This window comes from Apium graveolens, chromosome 2 (genome assembly GCF_009905375.1).
Source record: "Apium graveolens cultivar Ventura chromosome 2, ASM990537v1, whole genome shotgun sequence".
Lineage (NCBI taxonomy): Eukaryota > Viridiplantae > Streptophyta > Magnoliopsida > Apiales > Apiaceae > Apium > Apium graveolens.
In genome coordinates, this window is record NC_133648.1 from 296,840,354 (window position 1) to 296,846,260 (window position 5,907).

Sequence of the window (5,907 nt, forward strand, 5' to 3'; positions counted from 1 at the left end):
CAAATCCTATATCCATTTTAATTTAATAGAGTTCTAAAAACTATTATGTCACTGGCTGAGGCTTTATCCTGCATTTATCCCGGGGACCAGTAGTATCAAATTCTATTGTATGTCATAACACCTATTTATCTAGTCACATAACTTTATAAATTTTAAGTTAATATTCTGATGCAGCAAGCATGAATTGCAGATTGTTTCATTTGAGTTCATGGATGTACTTGGTGTGAATATTCCTCCAACAATTTATTTTGTCATCTGCACTGGCCATGAGGCAGTGGGATCATATAGCCAAAACAACAACAGCATTAGAGGACTGGAAAGAATTTGTAATATGTTAGATGCTCTCGATTTCAGTGGAGTGTACATGCTGTTATAAGTGTTTGATGGCGTTTCAAGGTTCTAGGTTAAGGTTTTTGAGAATTCTCACATTGAAACATCTACTACTCAATTCCTCTGCGGACTGGGTAGTTCTCTATATCCACAACCACAACAGTTTATTTTAGTTTAATATTAACATGAAATAATTTATTCCAAAATTGTTTTCATAGGGGCTGATGGCGAGAGGAACATGTTAACGTTTCATTTTAAAGTAATGCCACACGCGTGCCTATGAGTATGGCGTGCTATGTACACTTCTTTGGGTATTTTATTCACCATTTTCCAAATTTTAATTGGTAATTCCCACCATTTAAAATGCAAGATATCCCAGTTCAATTTAGGAACGTGTGTCAGTCATGGCAGATGGTGGATCATATTTCAGCCTATGTTGGTTTCCGCTGCTGGACACTCCAAACTCGCCACAGACGGACGGGATAGGAGGCATACTACAATAAATGGGGGGTGGCTGACATTCCGGCTACATAATGACATTGAGGAAGGTGATATATGCGTGTTTGAGTGGATAAACAACTGCGTAAGGAACTTTAAAGTTTGTATCATCAAGCATAGTGATTTAATATGAACTATTGTTTCAAGTTATTTTAATTTAACTTTGATGTAGAGGATCCAATTTGTTTCAGTATGACCTAATTTCAATTTGGCTAGTGTTAGGTCCCGAATTATCGTAGAAGGGGGGGGGGTTGAATATGATAATCACTAAATTAAAAAATACTTTCGAATCTTTTGCGGATATAAAATTTAGTGCTCGGTTAGTGGTTTCGTGTTCTTGAGGTGAATAACGTTTGGAACAATAAAACGAGGAACACAAGATATTCGGGAAAATATATATTCATATATATATCCGCAAGAGGTGTTGCTACACTCTAGTAAATAAATTAACCAGCTACAATCTAAGAACAACAAAGTTCTTAGCTACTACAAAGATCAACAAATTAAATCCTATACAATGATCTAGATTTTGTTTGTCTAAGGATTTAATTACCGGGTAACGTTTATAATGCCCCTATGAATATACAAGAGTTAAATCAGGCATTATAACGTTACTATGGTGAGAAGAATAACTGATATGGATTTGTGTGTATATTTCCTCTGTATCTCTTTCATTCAATTCTTCAGCTCTTTGGGAGAGAAAATGAACAGAACAATTACAAATTCAATTGTTGAATGCTTCTGCTGCTGAGTGTAGTCTTATATCAATTAAAATGTGTGGCTGAAATTGAACCATAAAAATTAATTGATTGTACAACAAAGATGTGGCTGAGTAGTAAATTGTGATCGGGTATATTCTTTTATAACCTATGACCAAGGAGGGAATCTTTTACTTAGCTTTTATTCTCACAAAACCATCTGGCGACCAGGAGCTGTAGACTAACCTGCGACCTTCAAATCAACAACCTGCGACCAACTACTATTTTTGTACTTAAGCAAAAACATATACAACTTGCGACCACAAGTACTTGTACTTGGTCTCGTTGTTTTATTTTCTTTTGTTTTTCATTTTCATTTTCTTTTGTTTTTGTTTTTCTTTTCCTTTTTCTTTTCCTTTTTCTTTTGTTTTCTATTTCTAGTTTCTTTTTCTTTTTCCTTTCTTTTTCTTTTTCTTTTTCTTTTTCTTTTTCTTTTCTTTTCTTTTTCTTTTTCTTTTATTTAAGTTTAAATTGTAACTAAGTTAATTTATAAATTAAACTTAAATATAACTTATATAAATAAACTAATTTAGATTTATAAAATAAACTTATATAAAGTTTATAAAATAAATTATTTTAAGTTTATTAAATAAATTATATTAAAGTCCATTAAATAAATTTATTTAATTTAACAATTAAACTTTGAACTTGACCAATCCCTCGAGCCGCTTAGCTGTATACCCTACGCACCTCTTCACATACTTTAACAGATAAACGTTCAATCCAAGTACGTTTCTCAACTTAACAATTCTTCTAAAAATAATACCCAGATTCCTTTAACGAGTTGTTGAAACCTAGTGCAACTGGTCTGGTTCACAGACGACTAACCCTGATTCAGGTCTTCGTATTATGGCCTTGATTACATTGTTAAGCTTGCAACAACTTTATCGCTTCAGATACTAACTGTCAATAAACAACTGTACTTTCACTGGTTTCCTTTCGGGTACTTTAGACAACATCTTCATTGCTACTACAATCTTGAATACTTCATTCATTGTTCTTCACCGATGCTTGAACATATAAATGAACTCCTATCAGTTAGTATAACTTCAAGACTACAACTGTCTTCTTTAACCCCTGTCTATACCATGTCTTCAATTCTTTAGATTCTTATGCTTCGAATACTATCTATCTTTAGGCAATGCCAATATACTGAAATCTTCTGGTAGCAGTTATACACTGAATCTTCATCATTTCTTAAACCCTGAAAGTCTTTAACCTTTATTCTTCACTGAGGCATGAACATATTAATGAACTTCTTTCAGTGACCTGTAAACAGACTTCAAGCTTTCTTTTAATCTTTTGATTCTTTATATTTTCCTTGTCTTCATTTCTTCTGATTACTTGTGTAGTCGTAGTATTATTAACCTGTCTTGTTCTAGTGTTTTTCTCGTGTTGATTTATCATGTAACTGCTAATACAACTACGCAGTCTCACCAACAGCTAGGATGTTTTAATATTATTATAATCTGATGTGGAGATGTTTTAATATTATTTTAATCTGATGTGGATGTTTGTAACAGTGGTTTTTTTTGGTTATATTTATTTTGATCATTCATTTGAGATGGAAAAATGTTGTATTATGAACCTTTCTTTATACGAATCATGATCTGTAATCCTGTAATGATGATCAATCCAAGCCTGTGTTCTGCCACTTGCAGAATAGTATCGGCGACGTCTTATATTCAACATTTTGGCACATTTACATACGTACTTTGTAGAAGGATGATGATCAATTCAAGTCCGTGCCTCACCATATACGACATTTTGCCATATATATACGTGCTCTGTAGATGCCTACCTCACCTTGGTTGCTAGCATATTATTACTGCATCCCTTATTCCTAAATCAGATAAATTAAACCCCCTATCATAGCCAGGAATCAGTGCACAAAAAGTAATGGGATATTAATGAACAGTGAGGCTGTCCCAGCCTTTAACTTTTCAGTATTTAACCCTAGTTAAATATGAGTGGTTTAATACTGTTACAACATGCAGTTAAAGATGTTGACTTTCAGATATTTAGTTAAACTCATCCCTCTAACAGGTAGATATTTCAACATTACCTTTTGCACTTAATTTTAGTTCTTCCATTCTTCATAGTTTTCCTGTATTATAAATTTCTGCTTGGATTTTAATAGAAATAAGTGATATAGGGATGATCTGTATTGTAAATTCACAGTAAAAACTGCCAGGTATGTTTATTGCAGTCCTCATAATGCAATTTGAATTGTTATCCATTATTTGCTTGTTATGTGTAAGTAATATAATACAAATTGAGTTGATGAGGTTTGAGGTGTTTTACCTTATATGCTTATTCCCAAATCTGTTATTGACTATACTGTAATTCCTATTGTTTGCTCTGAATAATATAAGCCTAATAATATTATATGGTTTAAAATACTGAGACAGAGGTATGGATCTCAAGCAAAGCTTTGTAAAATGCTTAAGCAGTTCAGAATGTCGGTTAAATGAGATGGTGAGTTTGTTTTACAGAGGTAATAAAATTGTTATTCTTGTAACATCATTCATAAGTGATGAAATGATATTCGTTAGGATGTCCCTCATGAATTTTATGTGAAATATGGAGCTCATATTCCACTAACTGTGAAACTACTGGTGAGAAATGGATATGTAAGTTGGCTGGATTTTGATAAAGTGAATGAACAGTTTGTTAGCATACGTGTTTTACTGGATAACTTTAACCTGACCGGAGGAGAGACACTAGTATTTGATTATGTAGGCGATTTTAATTTCAAACTTCGTATATACGACATGTACGGTTCTGAAATCCGATATGTGAACCGCGCTCATTCTCTTAAAACCTGGCTCCCGTCAAACGGCAATTGATAAATTTATCGTTACTGAATAAAATAACCTGAATTGAATTAATAACTATAAACTAACACATTTCACTAAATTTGGTTGTACTAAATTTCAATTCATGATGGAGGGTGGACTTTTGTCCAGCACCTAGGTTGGGGACCAAAGGTCTGCGACCATGTTGTAAGTAATATCCAGAGCGAATTCTTAATTTTGTTAAATCCAGCTGTATTAATTTGATATTGTCCAGAGTAAGTGATGAAAAGATATTGCAGGATGTGCCCTTTGAATTTTATGATCGTGTAGGTCTTCATATACCTCCAACTGTAGTTTTTGTGGTGTCCACTGGTTATCAATTTGCTGGCTCATTCTCGGAAAAGGATCTTGTAATAAGAGGGCTGAGAAATATATGCCATATGTTAAATGTGGAATACCTAAATTCATTTAGTCTGTTAACGGTCACATATAATGGTTTATCCACATTTACTGTGAGGCTGTTTGAAACCTCTTTTTTGGAAATTCCAATCGGTCCACTTATCTATACAAATGGTATATTGAATTTTGTAACTAATCTGTTTGGTTAAACTGGTGTATTAGAGGTATGGAAAACTAATTTATCTGGTAAATGGTTTTTTGTTGCATTGATCCATTGTAGGTGACATTGCCTTCAAGATTGCTATCCAGATCTGTCACACGAGAGAGTATGCACATGGTGTTGTAAGTTTGATTTTCCCTGATCAAATTAATTTTTTTTGTTCGCACCTTAAATACTCATCTCTTGCTGTTAGACTCCCAACATATAATTGAACTTGTGTTTTTTTATTGTTTGGAGGACAATCCTGTTAAATACATGACTTTTTATCAATCGTGGAAGAAGATTGACTATATAACTGCATATGCGGCCATGCGATGCTAGAAACTTGAGACCCGACATTGTTGTAACAGGAAACGGACAACATTTAACAGAGGCTGGGCAGAATTTCAGAAAGATTTACAGCTTGGACATGGCGACACCTGCGACTTTCAGTGGATGATCGAATCAGCACACAACTTTAAAATCTCCATCACTAAGAAAATTCTTCCCATGATATAAATGATGATTGCTTTAAGTACTTTATTTTGATCTGTTAATGTAACTTATAAATGTCGATCCCTACATGCTGGATGATTTGTCTGATACCAGTCTTTTTTAGTTATCTTATTTAGTAGTGATTTGAACAACTGTGTTTTAAGGTACTTGGTTGTCACAGATTCATGTTTGTGCGATGTGATAATGTGAAGTTTATTATGGAATAAATGTGTTAAGGGTAGTAATAATTTTAACTGATTGAAATTGATAGGTGCGCTGTGACAGTGAGGAGTTTATCACAGGTTAAATGTGTTTAAGCCACTGAAAAAATTAAAATGACATGCATTAAACACACATCATAACAAAATATGGGAACTGAAATAGTAAAACTCAATCCGTTATTTTCAGTTAATATCCAACTGTACACGGT

The 5,907-nt window shown here is 33.4% G+C and overlaps 1 long non-coding RNA gene across 1 annotated transcript; it reads left to right on the top strand.

The window, feature by feature from the left end:
- The first annotated feature begins 3,446 nt into the window (after positions 1-3,446).
- Positions 3,447-5,689, top strand: LOC141706357 (uncharacterized). The gene is made up of 3 exons (XR_012568779.1): positions 3,447-4,957; positions 5,064-5,125; positions 5,241-5,689. It is a non-coding gene; the product is annotated as an uncharacterized LOC141706357 (long non-coding RNA).
- Positions 5,690-5,907: the final 218 nt, after the last annotated feature.